General features: G+C 40.6%; 1 protein-coding gene across 2 annotated transcripts in view; it reads left to right on the top strand.

Annotated features, from left to right (window-relative positions):
* bbox1 (butyrobetaine (gamma), 2-oxoglutarate dioxygenase (gamma-butyrobetaine hydroxylase) 1) overlaps nucleotides 1–20,403 on the top strand; it is a 205,444-nt gene that overhangs the window by 52,855 nt on the left and 132,186 nt on the right. The window lies entirely within an intron of this gene.

The following is a 20,403-nucleotide window of genomic DNA, read 5'->3' on the forward strand; positions in this document are numbered from 1 at the left end:
TTATATATGGGATAACATTTTCTTTCAGCAAATAAATGTATAAATATTAATACAGGAAAATAGTGCCTGAAGATTGTGTAGAATGTTGAACCTAAGGTAGATATTGTAAAGTGTTTTATCTTTATGAACTTGCAACATTGATTTTTATTTGTTCAAAATCTTTGTAATTTTGCAGCTTTATTCTATTTGCAGGTGTTTTAAATCTTTTTATTGACTTTATTCAAAATGTTATTGATTCCTAACCTGGGGTCTGTCCCAGGATCATAACATAAATATGTAAGATCCTGAGGTGACTTGACAGAATGGATGCTGAGTGGATGCTTTTCCTTGTGTGAAAAATTGACTTGACTTGATTTGATTTATTATTGTCACATGTATTAACGTACAGTGAAAAGTATTGTTTCTTGTGCACTATACAGGCAAAGCATACCGTTCACAGAGAAGGAAATGAGTGCAGAATGTAGTGTTACAATTATAGCTAGGGTGTATAGAACGATCAACTTAATGCAAGGTAGGTCCATTCAAAAGTCTGATGGCAGCAGGGAAGAAGCTGTTCTTGTGTCGGTTGATAGGTGACCTCAGATTTTTATATCTTTTTCCAGATGGAATAAGATGGAAGAAAGAATGTCCGAGGTGCATGGGGTCCTTAATTATACTGGCTGATTTGCCAAGGCAGCGGGAAGTGTAGACAGAGTCAATGGATGGGAAGCTGGTTTGCATGATGGATTGGGCTACATTCATGATCTTTTGTCGTTTCTTCTGGTTTTGGGCAGAGCAGGAGCCAAACCGAGCTGTGATACAACCAGAAACACTATTCTCCCCTGAATCTGGCTAAGTTAGGGGGTCCACTCGCCTACACGCAGGGCAGGGTAGGTGTAGGAGGATGTGGCGGCGCGGGCTCGTTGGGCCGAAAGGCCTGTTTCCTGTGCTGGGTTGTTCTTTGTTCTTTGTTCTAATTCTATGGTGCATCTGTAAAAATTGGTGAGAGTTGTAGCTGCTGAGCCAAATTTCCTTCATCTTCTGAGAAAGTAGAGGCATTGTTGGGCTTTCTTAATTATAGTGTCAGATTGGAATTGGAACTAAAATTCAAATTGTAATTAAAGGACACAGTAGTTATTGCTAGTGGGTAGTGATCATTGATCCTTGCAAGCTGTGCATATGTGCAGTCATGCAGCATCCCAGAAGGTACAGAAGGTACCATTCAGGTTGTTTGCAAACTATGATGAAAACTACATGCTGAAATGAACAGGGCTCGTACATTGAAAATAACTTTTCTTAGACATTACTATCAAAGTTGCAATGTCAACCAAAATTCTCCCATTTTGCGTGCCTCGGGAATCATGGTGGGAGAGACAAAAAGTGGCAGACCACTTCAAGGTCTGTGAGCTCAAGCGAAATGCATGGTCTTGGGGTGTGCATGACTGGAAAATGCCGGCCATCCTGTCTTGGAGAGACGGGACATTTCATTAACAGATTTAAATCGGGATTTAATCGAGGCCCACACAGCACAATTAAAAGCCTGACTACAGTTTAACTGCTGCACACAAGTTTCTCCCAGGACTCCAGAAACGCAGTAAGGAAATGGAGGCAGGAGGTGCAAGCTTCAAACAACCCTTTATTAGAGCCCTTGCGGGCTAGCAGGAGATTCCCTGCTCAACTTTAGCCCCACACCATTCCACAAGAAAACATTCAGCTTGCCTTCTGGTGATCATGGCCTATCAGTAACTCCTGCTGTGATCACTAATCTTCTCTCCAATCCCCAATGACCTCTCTCTCATACACACACCACCACAATACCCTTCCCCTGCAATGATCGTGGCCAGCCCCTCATCACCCTTTTTTTTAATGTGACTAGTTGGTCTCCCACAGTATTGCACATGAAATTTTTTTGTTGAGTTAAAAGTCAGAGGAATTTTGTTGGGTCAACATCAACTTCTTCAGACACTGTAAAATAACCTCTACAAGACAGCTATATGAACCAATTTTTAATAAATATTGAACCCTCATGCCTGAACTTTTTCCTGTTTGCCAATCTTTCCTGTAAAAACCAATGGAACATCCAGAAAGATTACTGGAAATTAAACTCAACAAGTAAACAGGAGGGATTTGTCTCTCCTTGTTCTATGAAATGAACTTCAGTTAAAACTGAAAATGAAAAGGTCTGCAAATGAATAAGAAGCTACGTTGGGTCAAAAGGTAAACAGCATTTATGTACTGTAGGATTTGTTCAAACAAACTAAATGCTAAATCAGGAACAGTTTGAAAGATCTATTTTCTATCATGTTGAAATGAAAAGCTTGTACAACTTAACTTAAATCAACAAATCCAGGAGAAGGTGCCTTAGATTTAGCAAAAGACATGAATTAAAACATAGCTGCTGGAAAAACTCCTAAACCACTGTCAACTGTCAAAAAAATTTTAAATTTTCAATTTCATTGGACAATTTATTCAAATTACTGCCGGTAAAGGTGTCTCAGACGCGATCAAATTAAATTTGCAAAGTAAAATTAGCACAGTTATACACTAGTTAAATGCAGTCAAACAAGTTTATTAGGAAGGTTGTGGTTTAGTAGCTTCACATTATCATGGAAACTGGATGAAATGCAAAAATGTAGCAGATTATTTAACTTGGACTGTCAGTTCAGAACTGGAGGAAGTAAGTACAAATTTAACAGTACTGCATTGTAAACACTTCAAAGGCGAGGTTCATCAATATTCCCACTTACTCTGTTACATCTGAGATGCAATAGGTTAGGTGGCAGCTTTTAGAAAAATAATAAAACACAGATAACAGATCTTTTCTGCAACATCACATTTATTGTCACCTTTTTCTTGTGAGTTGTTTCTGGAACTCTTTAATCTCCTTTGAGCTATTTGTGTTTATCTAATTCTGATCTCTCAAGCATTCCTGATTTTAATCACTCCACTACAGTGTCATGCCTACAGTTGCCCAGGCCCACGCTTTGGAATTCCCTCCCTAAATCTTTCTTCCCTCTACTTTGCATTAACTGTGTGCAGTTTTGGGCGCCGCACCTGCGCAAGGATATTTTGGCCTTGGAGGGAGTGCAGAGGAGGTTTACTAGGCTGATACCGGAGTTGAGGGGGTTGAGCTATGAGGAGAGGCTGAATAAACTAGGCTTGTACTCGTTAGAGTTTAGAAGAATGAGGGGAGATCTCATTGAGACGTATAAGATGATGAATGGGATGGATAGGATAGAGGTGGAAAGACTCTTCCCGCTCAAAAAAGACAGTAGGACTAGGGGGCACAGCCTCAAGATAAAGGGGGGGCAGTTCAGAACGGAGTTGAGGAGGAACTTCTTCACTCAAAGGGTGGTGAATCTCTGGAATTCTCTGCCCGTTGAAGTGGTGGAGGCTGCCTCGCTAAATATTTTTAAGAAGCAGGTTGATGGGTTTTTGATAAGAGAGGGGATTAAGGGTTATGGGGAGAGGGCGGGAAAGTGGAACTGAGCCACGACAGATCAGCCATGATCTTATTGAATGGCGGGGCAGGCTTGAAGGGCCAGATGGCCTACTCCTGCTCCTATTTCTTATGTTCTTATGTTCTTATGTTCTTTGCTTTTCTCCATTATGACACTCCTGAAAGTCTACGTCTTTGTCCAAGATTTTGGTCATCTGGCTTCACAGGCACATCATGTGCCAGTTAGTGATAGGATACGGTTCATAGTCATGCTTTCCCAGTTAATGAATACCCCGTCTTAACACATAATTCAAATGGAATTTCCAGTGTCTTAAGAGCAAGTCGAGAAATGATGGATAAAGGGAAGATTCAAAAGAATTTAAAAAACAAATTTGGACATTTAGAAACTTTGCAATTTTCTTGTCATATCACTAGATCTGAATCCCTGTAAATGGGCAAAAGTTTTACTCTGCAAGTAATGCATGATTATTGTACTCCATGGCTCTATTAATAAAGCCCAGCGTACTATATGTTTATTAACTATTCTCTCTGTACTGCCACCTTCAGTTACCTATACACTTAGATATCTCGGTCCCTGAACTTCTCCAGTCCCTTTAGTGTTATACCCTTTACTTTTTATTAGAATCACAGAATCATAGGATGCAAAAGAGGCTCTTCGGCCCATTGAGTCTGCACCCACATGCGAGAAAGACCTGAACTCCCACCTAATCTTGTCCACCAACACTTGGCCCATAGCCTTGAATGTTCTGACATGCCAAGCCTTTCTAAAGGATATGAGGTAACCTGCCTCTACCCAGGTAGCGCAGTCCAGACCTTCACCACCCTTTGGGTAAATAAGTTTTTTCTCACATGCCCAAACCTCCTGCCCCACGCCTTCAACCTATGTCCCCTTGTGACTGACCCATCAAATAAGGAAAACAGCTGCTGCTTATCAATTCTGCCCATGTTTTTCATAATCTTGTACACCTTGATCAAATCACCCTTCAGTCTTCTCTGCTCCATCAAAAACAACCCATGCCTGCCCAACCTCTTTTCAGAACTTAAATGTTCCACTCCAACATCCAGACAACATCCTGGTGAATCTCCTCTGCGCCCTCTCCAGTGCAACCACATCCTTCCTATAATGTGGCAACCAGTTGGCTGTCGATATTCTTTCTGCCAAAATAAATCGCCTCACACTTGTCTGCATTTATGTTCATCTGCTACCTATCTGCCATGCCACAAAATTGCCTATGACCCTTTGAAGTTCTACACTAAGCTCCTCACAGTTTACAGTATTATCTGCAAACTTTGAAATTGTGACCAGTTCAAGGTTTAGCTTCTTAATATATAACAGAAATATAAAAGAAATCAAGAGTATTCAAACATGATTGGACAAGTAAAATATATGGGCTTATAAATATCACATTTTAATGCAGATAAATACAGGATTATACAAATTAAAGAAGGAACAGGTAAACATGTACACCATGAGCAAATGTCTATTGGAAAATAGAAGCATATACACTGCATTAATTTTTTATCCATATCTGATTAATTTGAAACTGTTGATTGCAAGGAAGATATTTAAATATTGGTTGAAAAGTTATTCTAACCCTTTTAAATAATGGGCAAGATTGCAAATATCATGTACAGTCTAGGGTATTTAACCTTCAAAAACACATCGATGGTTGCAAGGAGTTCAAAGCAGACTAATTAGAATGATTCCCACAGTTAGAACATAAGAACATAAGAAATAGGAGCAGGAGTAGGCCATCTAGCCCTTTGAGCCTGCCCCACCATTCAATAATATCATGGCTGATCTGTCGCTGCTCAGTTCCACTTTCCCGCCCTCTCCCCATAACCCTTAATCCCCTCTCTTATCAAAAACCCATCAACCCGCGTCTTAAAAATATTTAGCGAGACTGCCTCCACCACTTCAACGGGCAGAGAATTCCAGAGATTCACCACCCTTTGAGTGAAGAAGTTCCTCCTCAACTCCGTTCTAAACCGCCCCCCTTTTATCTTGAGGCTGTGCCCCCTAGTCCTACTGTCTTTTTTGAGCGGGAACAGTCTCTCCACCTCTATCCTATCCATCTCATTCATCATCTTATATGTCTCAATGAGATCTCCCCTCATTCTTCTAAACTCTAACGAGTACAAGCCCAGTTTATTCAGCCTCTCCTCATAGCTCAACCCCCTCAACTCCGGTATCAGCCTAGTAAACCTCCTCTGCACTCCCTCCAAGGCCAAAATATCTTTGCGCAGGTGCGGCGCCCAAAACTGCACACAGTACTCAAATTCGCAAACCTGAACTTATTTCATTAGAAAATAAAGATGATCAAGAGGAAATGTAAAGATTTTTTAAATGCTGAGAAGCAGTAACTTTAGATAAAAATGGATTATTTAATTTGGACTGTCGATGCAGAACTAAAGGAAGCAAGTACAGTATTGACAAGCATCAAACAAGATATGCTTTTGCTTTTATGGCTGAGTCACAAACTCAATTTCTAATCAAAATGGGTATGTTTCAGTTAATGAATAGCATTGAAGGTAGGATAGGCGTAACTAGAAGTGTCAAGAAAGTAAAAGGAACTTCTGTCTAGATAGCATCTTACAATTCCTCAAGACATAAAAACATGGAAACTAGAAGCTGGAGTCGACCATTCGGCCTTTCAAGCCTACACCGCCATTCATTTTGATCATGGCTCATCATCGAATTCAATATCCTGATCCTCCTTCCTCCCATATCCCTTTAACCCCTAGAGCTACATCTAATTTTTTCTTGAAATCAGACAATGTTTTGGCCTCAACTACATTCTGTGGTAGTGAATTCCACACATTTATCACCGCTGGGGGAAGAAATTTCTCCTTACCTCAGTTCCAAAAGGTTTACCTCTTATCCTCAAACTATGACCCCAGTTCTGGGCTCCGCCACCATTGGGAACATTCTTTGTGAATCGATCCTGTCTGGCCTTGTTAGAATTTTATAAGTTTCTACAAGATCCCTCTCGCTCCCAAAATGTCTCATTCCTGAGTGCTACACAGACGTTGAAACACTTCTGAAATATAGACTGTGATTCTCTGATCTTGTTCACTCCACCATCGTTGTCAGCAAGAATGGAGAATCTTGGCACTCAACCAAAAATTCCATTCACTGCAGCTGGACCAGAGAATCCCAGCTGCAGGCAAAGTCAGAGAATTCCAGCCATAGTCATTTTATTATGCAGACACATATACAGTCAATTGCATACAAGGTCCACCAATAATATGTGAGCTAAATGACTAGATAATCTGGCTTACTGTTTTAATGATGTAGACCTCAACATCTGGAGAACTTCCATGCTCTTATATAACTATGTGGAGACACTGGGATTCTTCTCTCTTGCACAGAAAAGGTTGAGGAGATTGGTTAGCAGTATTTAGAATCATGAACAATGTCAGTTATGCTCAGTTAGCAGCACCCTTGTCTCTGAGTTACAAGGCTATGGATTCAAGTCCCTCTCCAGGGCCAGGACTGGGTGGGCCTGGAAATTGCTGCTGAATGGTAACAGAATTTTGTTGGTTCACCAAATTGGACCAGAAAATTCCGGCCTAGGACTTAAGCACAAAAATCAAGGCTGACAGTCTAGTACAGCATTGAGAGTGCTGTCTGTCAGATGCGCTGTTTTTCAGATCACATATTTAATTGAGTTGCTGCCTGCCCTTGCATGTTATCAAGAAGGAGTTAGGTATAGCTTTTGGGGCTAAAGGATATGGGGGAAAGCGGGGACAGGTTACTGAGATGGATGATCAGATGTGGTCAAAATAAATGGTGGGTCAGGCTCAAAGAGCTGAATGGTCTACTCCTCGTATTTTCTGTGTTTCTTGGTCATCATTAGACATAACTGAGGCTCATCCGATCCTGTTTCAAACATGCACTTTCAACAAAGATAACTGGATAGTGATCAAGAGCAGAAACCTGGACAGTTTTTTTCAATAAAAATCCAAATTTTGATAGAATTTAAATTTAATAATTTTGTATGGTATGATTCCAACCCAGGTCCCATGAGCATTGTGTTCGCAGCATACTGAAATCAAATGAACAGGGGGGGCTTCATTATGTCACTGTTATTTCATTTAAATGTGATATTTAGTGCCTACTGTATACTCCAATTTAAAAAACCTCTGCATTCCTGAGATAACAAACTCCAAGGACAGTCAAAGAGAGCCAAAGACCCTGAATTGTGGCTCATTGCCCATTTTGTTCTTTGCACCCTGGAACTAGCCCCCTCAGTTACAAAGCAATAAAAACTTGACCTAGAGGAATGCATTTTGTCTAATATAATCTTCGTAAGAACCTTTGGTTCTTTTCTAAATCATAGAAGCCCTACCATGCAGAAGATAGCCACTTGGTCCTTCACGTCTGCACCAACTCTCTGACATGGCAACTTTCCCAGGTCCGCACCGCGCCCCAACACCATAACCCCATACATTTACCTCATTAATCTCTGTAACTGACATACCTTGGGACACTAAAGAGCAATTTAACATGACCAGTCAACCTAACCTACACATCTTTGGATTGTGGGAGGAAACCAGAGTTCCCAGAGGAAATCCATGCAGCTATAGGAAGAATGTGCAAATTCCATACAGATAATCACTCAAGGTTGGAAACGAACCCGTGTCCCTGGAGCTGTGAGGCAGCAGTGCTAACTACTGTGTCACCATGCTACCCTTATTGATTTTATTGCTGACAGGCTTTTAAATCTCTGCTCTCCCTCACTGCTAGATTACGTCAGTGTTGTCAATTGAAATGAACGGCCTAAGAAGCTCCATTTACAAATATTGGGGCAAGGAGCTTCAGACTGTTGCAGTAATGATTTCAACTGTTCAGCTTTGGGACTTCATGCTATGAAGGTATGAAATCTAAATTCTCAGGAACCTACTATTAAGGAGTGAAACACTGGCCAGGTTTCTGCTCTTGATCACTATACAATTCTCTGCTAAAACTGCACATTTGGAAGAGAATAGGATTAGCCTTGATTATGCTTCTCAAAAAGTTTCTCTGTCAAGGCTCACACATGAACCTACTTAGGCAAGATAATTGAATCCTGAATTCTGGTCCGTTTCATGTTCAAATTGCTAATGCTTCTGGGTTTTAATACATTAATCATGAATAAGGTACAAAAAAAACTACACTGTAGAATATAGAATGATAAACCATGTGCCAAAACACTTAGTATATTTAATAGAAAGTCTCAGGTGAAAGTTTTCCTTCTGAAAGTTTTCCTTAAGCAAATAATTTCAGCTTACTTCTATGGAAAGTTTTGTTCAGTTTCCTTTGTCAAAACATACGAGACTGATTTAGTGCTGTGAATACTACAGAGAAATCTGCCCATGTCATGCTCGCCTTGAGCAATTGGGACACAGCATGCACATGCCAGATGCAAAATAAGTGGTGCTGAAGGTTTCCAGAACTACCTGATTTCACGCAGACAGAGACCACTGTGCTTGTACACTGGATTAGGACCTGAAAATTAAACTTCTGCTCCACGACCTAACAAGAAAAAATTGGGCACAATACTATCTTTGAATTAAAACAAGCAGAAATATGGAAAGTGAACACAAAACACAAATGGGATGCTAGAATGAAGAGGCTACCTCTGAAATACTTCCCCCATGTTGTGATGCCAAAATATTTTAATCTTGGAACTTGTGAGATCCTGTTCCAACTTTTCAACAAAATACTGGAGGATCTCTATTGAAAGCAGGAGTATTTATTCCCAAGAAATATGTTTCCATGTCTGTTTATGGATTCTAGGTCACAGGCTCTATGTGAAAGTACCTCACAGTTTCCAACTAGTTTTAGGGACCTATTCATGGGCTGACAATTGATTCAACTTTTTTCAAACGAGGCTGTAACATCATCCTCTTTTAGAGGCTATTTGATTGAGGCATAACAATGCATACAGTCAGATAAGAGGTTACTTGTCTGCAGTTTGTATTTGTTCATCATCAATATTGTCCAGATAACCAATGAAATGTTCAAAGTACTTGTGTTGGAGTATAATCAGAAATGAATTAACTGCCACATCCCTCACTTTATATATTGTAGCTCATTACAAAAATAATCACCATAAGAGGAAGGTGGATAATCTAAAATATAACCCATACTTAAGGGATATTTTTATGTATCATTATATGGATCTACCAACATATGTATATAAAAACTAGGAGCGAAGGTACACCATTTGGCCCATTAAGCCTGCTCAAGCATTCAATAAGACCATGGCTGATCTGTTTGTGTTTTGAGCTCAACATTCCTATCTACTCCAATATACTTTGATTCTCTTGCCCAACAAGAAGCTATCCACCTCCGGCTTTAAATTCTTCAATGACCGCATCTCCATCGCCTTCTGAGACTGAGTTCCAATTTGCCCAACCTTTGGAGAGAAAAAAATCTCTTCACCTCTGTCCTAAAAGGGCGACCTCTCATTTTAAAAAAATGATCCCTAATTCTGAAGTCACCCACAAAAGGAAACATCCTTTCCATGACCACCATGTCAAGACCATTCCGGATGTAAGACTGAGTCACCCCTTACGGTTTCCTCCCACAGTCTGAAAGCCATGCTGGTTAGGTGCATTGGCCATGCTAAATTTTCCCTCAGTTGCCCAAATAGGCACCGGAATGTGGCGACTAGGGAATTTTCACAATAACTTAATTGCAGTGTTAATGTAAGCCTACTTATGACAATAATAAATAAATAAAAATAAACTCCAGTGGAAAGCCCAGTCTTTCTCACCTTTCCTCACAAGGCAACCTGCTCAATCCAGGTATCAATCTCGTAAACCTCCTCTGAACCACCTCCAACACATTTACGTCCTTTCTTAATCAAGGAAATCAAAACAGCATTTGAGATGTAGTCTCATCAACATCCTGTATAATTGAAGCATAACATCCCTTTTTGTTTTAATTCCTCTCATGTTGAAGGATAGCATTGTATTTCATCTTGATTACATGCTACACCTGCATACCATTTGTGCCTCGTGGTCGAGTGCACCTAGATCCCGCTACACCTCAGTATCCTGCAGTTATTCTCCATTTAATTTCTATGTGATCTTGCTTATTCCTACTTCCAAAATGTCTTCATTTATTTCTTTGAGTCATTTTGTCAGATCTCTGCTGGAGTTCAATAAAACTGCTAGATCCAGATAAGCATTTAATAGTCTCCAACTTCACATTAACATTCCTGTGTAATGTGTTAATGTTCATGCAAGGACCGTGACATCTGGCTTTATTGTACATATGTTATAGGTTAATGGATCTTGATTAGTCTAAAAGAATTTTCTTGTACATTTTCTCTTGAGGCTAATTCCTGTAATTGCTGGTTCTGCATTGGATTTGGATAGTCTTTTAATGGAGTCCTTCAGCCCAATGTCATTGCTTTGTTGGTTCTGGTGGGTACATGGACTTCTGCTTTCTGCTTTCACTGGTTAAACTAATGTTTATCGTGTGTTGGCATACATTGTTTAGAAGTGCTAACATGGTTACGGTTATGATGCACTACCAATACATATACTACCAGTTGGTGAAGTGCAAAAATTGAATTACTGCAAGTTGCAAATTGTACTGTGATTGTGAATAAAGAGCTCCATGTATGACAGCTAACAGACAGAGAACTATTTTAAAGGCTTCAACAGGACCACGTGCTTTTGCAAAAACATCCTTTGAACATTCTTCTAATTAACTTATTCAAGAAGTTTGATGAGTGTTTTTGAAACCCAAGTTCTCATTGCATTAGAATCACACGTCACATTGTATAAGATGAGACATTGTATGACCACCTCCATGAGGGAGTCTCACACAGATGATGGATAATGATAGTTTTTGTTTGTTTTACATCCAGATCATTTGATGCAGCAATATTAGAAAATCAGCTAGATCAGAATATACACCTGTAAAGGAGCATGATCAATTTTCCTCAGTTAAACTTAATAGGTACAGATCTGGCGGATTCATTAGGTGTTGTACCCTTCATTTTGCTCAGTCATCCTAGACTCAGCATTGTTTTGTTAAGGGAAAGATGTGTCTTACTAACTTATCTAATTTTTGTGAATATGTAGCAAGGAGGATCGATGAGGGAAGTGCAGTGAAAGTCCTCTATTTTAGTTATAGGATACTATCCAATTTTGCTGCTCAGTTTATTGTTATTTTGTATTCTCCACATATTTTTATGGTCTCATCAGGTTTGACTACTAGCACACGAGAGCTGCCCACTCTGCAAATTGCACGGGCTTTATGATGCCTAAATCTTCTAATCATCTAAGTTCAGTCTCTGCCTTCTCATGCAACAAGTAAGGTACAGGCCTGGCTCTATAGAATATTTTTGCCGCTTCCGGATCCATGTGAGCTTTGGTCTTCAAGCCTTGGATTTTGCCCAATTCATCCTGAAATACTTCCTGGTACCTTCTGAGTACTTCATGTAGGTCTCCTTTACTAATTTAAAATGTTTCTGGCCAATTCAATTTAATTTCCTGAAGTCAATCTTGACTCATCAATCTTGGCCCTTGGCCTACAATTACAATTGAGGGTACTTGGGTAGATTGCTATTTATAACTTATACGGTTGTCATTATTCCCAAGAACTGTACAGCCTCCCTTGTGTATGTAGCCAGCTTGAGTACAGTGCTTTTTAATCTCAAGTTATAGATCCCTCCCCATAAGTATCAATATGTTTGCTGTCCCACTACTATATCTACATTTTGAGTGGACACCTGTTGGCCATCAGTATTATTGAGATAGGGGCTACTTTGCCTATTTCAGTATTATTCAATTTGTAATCATTTGGTCCTCCTTCAGAATGACTTTCCATGCTCTCCACTGGAGCCAGAACATCGACCCTGCTACCACCAGGTTGGCCCTGCTTGACCCTACATTTGCTTCTTACATGAACCTTTTTGCTGCAGGCATACACACAGTTTCCTTGAACCTACACTTCTCCTGAAGATAATTTCCCCTGCACCAAGAGTGCTCTTCACACATCTTAGTTTCTTGGTTGAATCTCTCATACCTCTGCACTCTCCTGGGTCTGCATTTCTTTGCTTGTCAAACCCTGCTCCCTCATCCTTGGCATTGCTACCATGAACAGCTTCACTCCAAACTTGGTGGACCTTGCCGCCTTGCACGCCTTGAAGCTCCATTGTGTCCTTTTGGGATGGGGGGGAGCAGGTGAGTATCACTGTTGAGTTAAACTTGTATCAAGGTTTTGGGTGTTAATACCCTTTTACCATTTATACTAATTCTTCAAAAGTTAGTATAAAATATAACCAGTTACAACTTTTCAATTTTATTTCGAGAATATTACAAGTTAGGAAATGCATTTTGACTCAATGTACTTCTCGATCTCTAGTACATAATACTATCTGAAGTTGAATTTTTTTTGTTATTTGTTAGAAAAGACAAACTTATTATGAAGATAGAAAATACAAACTTATTATGAAAATAAAGAAGTATTTTGATGGTCAAAGAGTTAAATAACATTGTAGGCAAGTATGACCTCAGATGATATGTGGAAAATGTACTTTATAATTACAGTTGGAGTCAGAAGGGTACATTTTGTAGTTTCTTTTGTTTCTTAGGCTTTTGATTGCTCAGACACATATCACCATAACTTGTAGCTAAAGGAACATATTTGCTTTAATAGTGCAAAAGTAAATAACTATATTTAACGAATAATTTTTAAAGTTTTAAACATCTGTAGTAGAAGCAGAGAAACACTTTTGGGAATATTTGTATTGGAATATTAATCGTTTTGTTCTAGTTATTTTCCATTATGTAGCATAAATGTCAACACAGTATAAATCATATCTCTAATCTAATCACTGAGATGTCTGTTATTTACATTGAAACAAGACATTTTGTGATTAACAGTGCATGTCTGACAAAATTACATTGGAATTTAAATCGCTCTACCTTAAGCACTGATTGCTAAAATGAAACAATCTTAGCATCAAAAACTACAAAACCAAATTTTGTTTGCTATTTAATAGGCCATAGGAATTCCTTCGTGCTGTTGAAGACAGGCAGAGAATGTGTTTACTTATCACTGTCTTCATTAATTCACAAATGAAAGCTCAGAAACCAGAAGCAGGAATAGGACAATCGCCCTTTCGAGCCTGCTCCATCATTCATTCTGATCATGGCTGGTTGATCACTGAATTCAATATCCTGATATCCCCTCTTTCCCCCATATCCTTTGATCCCTTTAGTCCCAAGAGCTATACGTAATGTCTTCTTGAAATCAGACAACATTTTGGTGTCCAAAATGCGGACTTCTAGGAGCTGCAGCTGGAGACACCTCCTGCACATGTGCTGGCCCTGGGCACTGGAAACATTCCCGGCATCCCATGTGGAGCACAAAAAGCGGACCAGGGCTTAGACCTCTCCTGTCATATCTTATCACTTTAAATTAAACTCTTGAAAGATGTTTTGTTTCAGATTACATCCAATTCTCTAGGGCCCTTCTTTCCTGGACCTTGTTACTACCGAATATAACCGTTACAAACTATAAACCACAGAAATTACCTCTGAAACTACAAGTGATAAAATTATTAAATACTTGCCCACCCTTTCTACTATACCCACTATACAATTAAGGTGACTGTGGTGACTTCTCCCAGAATGCTCCTCGGTGAAGCCTCTCTGCCACCTCTGCTGGATCAAATACAGGGGTAGAAATTGGTAAGCGCTTCTGATTTTTTAAGATCCTTCTTTTTGACCCAGGAATTGTGTTCCCCACTTCACAGCTATCAAAATCAACACATCACACCACCAACATCATCCTTCCCCCAGTACCCTTCTACTCAGTACCCATCCTTCCCCCAGTACCCAATCTACTCCAAATCCCCAAACTGAAGGACACTGGCCATAAGGAGGTGGCTCAAAGTTGAAGTCTTCCCTTGGCCAACTTACCTGTGGGAGTGATGGTAACTTGTCACTTACTTCAAGTGTGTGCTGCTTGCTCAAGGCTGTGTTGGGGCGCAGAATATTTCTGACTCCACTTGCTTTCAGTTTTATGTCACTGACCTCTTTCGAAGGTTATTTCAAGCAAAATAGACTATATCAACTAATTTTTTCCCTTCATCTCAAAACCTGACTATTTACAAGTACATTACATTTGTATAATTCATATTGAAACATTGTTCATAAAATACTATTTTTTGAAAAACATTTCAGACATCTTTTGATATATATTTGTAGCACCCTCTTAGCAGCTTTTGGATTATCATCCCACTTCAAATAGTTGAGTGCATAATCTAGGCAGGCATTACTGAGGGAGGAAAGTATATTGCCATCCAGATGAGATGTTAACTGAGATCTCATCTGCCCTCTCAAGTATGTAAAAGATCAGGGGAGTTCACCCCAGTTTCCAACATAACAAAAAAGGCAGATTTTTTCATCACTTTTACATTGTGGTATGTGGGATATTGCTGTGTGTAAATTGGCTGCTATGTTTCCTGGCAGTATAATAGCGACTACACTTCAAAAGTACATAATTGGCTGAAAACTACATTGACACATCTCTGAAAGCTGTTATATAAATGCATATTTTTTTCTTTCTGTCTTTAGGTTTTATAACATTTAATGTTATAGAATATTTCTTTTGACCAATTTATGTGATGGAGAAGGGTTGTCCTCTTTTAAAACAGATGTTGATTAGTAAAAGTTGAACACCATATGTAAAGTTTACCAACAAGTACTCAGACTTTGATCCAGGAATGTTACTAAATGATGGTCAGAATCTTTACATTGATGTTAATAATCATACAAAAAACCATTTTTCTTTTTTTATAAACATTTCTTAGATTGTAGGCTGAAATTCTCTGACCAGCCGTGCCGCCGTGATCTTCCAGTCCTATCAGCTTGGATTTCACAACAGTGAGGGGCGCATTCAAAGAGAAACCCTATTGGCAATAGTGGAACCAGATAATTACGCTGCTGGCTAATGGTGGGCCACCTCCGCCACAGCGAAATGTGCAGCGGGTTGCATGGAAAATCTGTCCCATAAAATTTATCTTGTAGTTGCTAGGAATGACATTAACTTACATGACATTTTAAATTTAAACTAATTAATTACGTGGATCAGGCTAAAGAAGACTTGGATGGAATAGACTTCTTCCCTCTCTGTTCCCATAAAATAATTCAAAGGTAGGTGAAATGACTTAATGATAGCTTGGCTTAATGGCCCTGAAATCCAGCTTTGTGGGAAATCTGTTTTGAACATTCTGTGCTGTTCCAGGAATCAAACGTGGCTTTTATTATGAGGATAGATTTATTTTCTTCAAATTTCCATTCATAACTATGAAAAGCATGCCATACCAATACAAAGCATACATTGTGCTTTGCACTGCACTGGATTAGAGGGTTTGGGAAAACAATGGGAGAAATCCAACCCTTTTTCACCCTACTTTTTGGACAAATTTCAGGACAATGCCTCTTGTTTCTGCTCTGCCCAAGAAGTGGCTGGCGAATTGAAATTTGGTGACTCCCAGGTCATTGCCCTGAAACAGGCATTAGGTACCCACCACAGACAAGTCAGTGCCTTGTAGAATGCCAATTAAAATTGATCACTAGGCAGAACTTGCATGTTGAACATTCTTCCCAGTTGTTCCATGTCTTCAGTAGCCAAACTTTGGCTACTGAACTTTGGTGTCAATCTTCCAAAAGTGCCAAGGAATAAATCTGTCCAATTTCATGAATTGTAATTGCGAGATAGTTTCCATCATTGTTCTTTTTAACCAAGAGATGAGTGGCCAAGTTATTTTGTGTTTGTGGGAATATTTGTGGTTGGCTGAATTACACACATATACACAGTTGAGAAAATACATTCAACTTTTGCCTGGTTTATATTAACTTTGTCATGGAACAATATTTGGTTTATGATTAATATGTCTGATAGCTATTTTTATTACTTTTATTGCAACTTAAAGTTTAGGTTCCAATTTCTTTTTTAAAAAAAGGGACCGTAGACAGTTTGCAAAATGAGCCACTGGGTTTTGTTGGCTTATGTTTTAATTAAAAACATCTGTCTGTGAAATGCCAGTCCTTCATATCAGCTGCAATAGAATAACATTATGACTAGAGTCAGATGCAACCATTTGTTGGGAAATTACTAGACACAGATTTTGCAAAATGGAAAATTACTAGTTTAGAGCTTTAAAAACAATGAAAGCGCCATTAATTCCAAAGAAAGCTTCTTTTAAGAATTACCCAACTCAATTGTGTTGTTATTTGTAGCAAAGAGCAGCTTGACTATACACAGAACATCATTAAAAAAATGCAAACTTCTTTAATGAAATGATGGCTGGGATTCTCCCAAAAAAAATTAACTCCCCAACTTGCGGAAAAATGGGAGTGAATCCTGCCTTTTTTTAGTATGATTTTCAGAATGAATCTCCGACACTGTGTGCATCACAGAGTGCCCGAGCAGGATTTACTCTGAAAACTAGGGGCTGAAGTCTATTTCCGCCCAAGGGGCTGGCTGCTTGGTGCTGAGCAGGCCACTGCGCAAGTGCTAAACTGTCAACATGGAGATTGGCGCATGCGCAGTGGCTACCCCAACCATTTCTGGCCTCCAGATCGCTGTCCAGCCCAATCACTGGATTACGCTGCAACCCCCCGATCATTGGCCAGCCCCGCAACCTTCCATTGCTAGCCCTGCAGATCCGCCCCCCCTCCACCAGTCATGATCACTGCCTCCCGGACCTCCCCGGGACAACTCTTATGTCCCCCAGCCTCTGGCCAGCCCTGATCTCCCCAATCCCAATGACCAGCCCCAATCGCCTTCACTCCCTCCCTCTGACACTGATCCTGAATGCAGAGTGGCAGCAGGTCCCCCTCACTGATCGACCACCACTGGCCCTGCCCCCTTGGCACTGCCCAGTGGGCAGTGCCAGGGTGCCCCTTGAGCAGTGCTAGGCTGGCACTTTAGGCTGACACTGCCCAAGAGGTACACCTGTCCCTGACCTTCCAGGGGGGGCCTCAATGGCCTTCTTTTCCCTCCAGCAGGGTCAGGCCACCTGTTCCCCATTAGTGAGGAGGACTGGTAAACCCACTAGAAGGAACAATTCCTGATGGGGGGGGAGGGGGGGTGGCGGAGTGGGGGAATGCTAGCGGACCTGGAGAATTCTGTCCCTGGCCCACTAATCATATGGAAATGTCAATTACCGTGATATTTCCACATGATAATCAGCTCCATGCTAAAGCTGATTACGTCAGTTAACTTAGGCTGGAGACATGTGAAGGCTGTGACGGCTAGCGCGAAGCCCACGTAACGGCCACCGTATCACCCCTGATATGTCCCGACCTACTCACTACTCAATCAGCGCAGTGGGCTGGGAGGATCACCACTGATATTTTTAGAATTCAAATAAAGTATAGAATTTTATGCATAATACATCCATTTTTATGTGCAATTGTTGTAAGTTGAGATTTATGGTTATTTCTAGTGATAGTGGAACAAAGTTGTTGGCCATACATGGCAGGCTATATGCTCAATCATCTGTGATTTAAAAAAATGACAGTCTCTTCTGGCAGAAGCAGCATGTGCTCAGACACATATTCTTCAAAAGCCAACTCAGAAGAATCTTGGCACCTATAGAGGCTGCTGTACCCCTGCTATTGACTAATTCTCTGAAATGAAGCAGTTTTAAGTTTACATATAGTTCTTTAACTAGAGGAGTAAAAGCAGCTGGAACACATTCTGAGCAATTAATAGTCAGCGGAATACTACAATGCTCAGCTTTTAGCCGCTGTTAAAGTTTCGTAACCACTTTTCTTGGTACTGAACTCAACTTTGTTCTCTTTATGGGACATGGTCTGCTGAATTTACACAGCACCAGTCCTGAATCTTGTAAAATATGGTTCTACAAGCACTCTGTACAAAGAGAGGTCCACAGCCATTCAATTCAACACACGATTTGTCACCACACTGGCACTTCCTAACACAAACAACATAATTCAGAGAACTAAGTCAGCATTTATACAGAATTGAAATCCATCAGCTGGGAAAATGGAGTTTGATACTTAGTTTAAATTCTGGTCTGGAATTAAATAATTGAGATGCCTAGGTAATGGGAAAAGGCTCAAAGTTGTGAATGTCAATTAAAATTAAACTTATAATAAAGTACCAGCTTATATCAAGAAGTATAGTAATGAATTTGAAATATATTGTAGTGGATGTGTCGCGCGTGTTTTTCAGGCTCATAACGTATCAGTTCAGCAATAGGGCAGACTGCACCGAAACTGTGTTTTCTGGTATCATAAGTGAATTTCTGATTGTTACCTGATTATCTTGTTGCCCACACTTAAAAGAGAATGTCAAAAACAGTGAGAAATGGAATATCTAAAACTTGTGACTTCCAATGAATCAAATAAATTGACACGATAATGAGGTTATGGAAGTGATACAAACTGATTAATTAAATGGAAAAGAGGAACCCTGCAAACATGATGAAAGAACCTTATTGACATTATACTGTCAAATTCTTAACACTGTTGGGTGGGACTTTCCACCCTCATTTTCAGTGGGTGTGAATGGTGGTGGGAGCAGAGAATAGAGGGGAGTCCCAAAGTGGCTTTCATATGGCAGTGGGACTTCCCTGTCAATTGTCCCCACCCTCCCCTGCCAAATGATGTAATGGGATTCCTGCCATGCAAGGTTATGAACTCCATTGGCATACACTCGACAGGCCTCCTACTGTATCCAGCTCCCACTCGCCCCACCCTGCTGAGGTGACATCATCTCAACAGGGTTTACAACAGATTTTGTAAAACAGGGAACTGACGAACAGTCTCCACCAGAGGATGGGAGTACAGGTCCATACAGACCTTAAAATCATACCAAGGCAGTAGGGGGGAATGCCCCTTCAAAGTGCTGCCTGGAAATGCTCTGGCAGTGACCCCGGCAGTGCTCAGACACTGACACCTCGCACTGCCAGTAGGGCCAGGGACATTGCTGCAGGAGGCTTCTGTGAGGAGGTTTCCCAGAGAGAGGGGAGGGCTCTCTTGTCCATGGGGGATGTGTGCCGGAATTGAAATTCCCTGGGGGTTTGTTTTGTTTCACTTTCTTTAGATCGGGGTGCCCTTTCAGGGCGGACTCCAACGTGATGTTGTGGGACCTACCTTTTTTGGCAAAGTGTTTGAAAATATGGTGAGAAAAGCCACCAGTTGGCTACACTCTGCTTTTCTTTTCCGAGTTCACACTTTGCCTAAGGATAGCAAATTCCACCATTGTAACTGATTTTCTACCATTAAAATATTTGTTGACCGAATGCAAGGGATCATTCTGCGAAACAATTCTCAAACTTACATGTACATTTTCATACATCCAATTGAAGAGAGTTAAAACCTGGTGAAAATCATCAACCTTCAAAGGTCTTTGCCCCATTAGTTGAAAATAAAACAGATAGTCCTGCTCTCAAATTGCTTTCTATTCAGTCAGACCCTATGGACCCTATTTTACCATTTTCATTCTAAGTGCTGGGCAGACTTGAAACCGGGAGTGTTTCAGATCCAACTTTTGGACCCGTTCTCAGGTGCCCCCATACGCACTCTGCCAGAAAAAATATCAGCATTTCCAAATCACGCTGCCGAAGCCTGTGGACGGGGCTTAACATACCCGAAACACTGCCCCTCCAATCGGTACCTCCAACTACGCATGCACAGAAAAAAAGATAGAAAAACGCTCCCCTGCTGTATCGCTCCCAGGTCGGGAAATGGCTCCCCCGGCCCCCATTGTCATTGACCCACTCCCACAACATTAATGACTCCATTATACACCCACCCCTCTGCTATCCAGACTGATTGCAGCCCCTTCCCCTCCCTCCCTCCCCCCACCCCCCCACACTGATCACAGCAGAGTGGCAGTGGACCCCCCATCATCCCCCACCCCACCAATCTGAGTGGAGCCATCTGACCCACCTTCCTCTCCCCAGTCCCCCACC

This window comes from Carcharhinus amblyrhynchos, chromosome 6 (assembly GCF_965287045.1).
Source record: "Carcharhinus amblyrhynchos chromosome 6, sCarAmb.v2.hapA, whole genome shotgun sequence".
Taxonomy (NCBI): domain Eukaryota; kingdom Metazoa; phylum Chordata; class Chondrichthyes; order Carcharhiniformes; family Carcharhinidae; genus Carcharhinus; species Carcharhinus amblyrhynchos.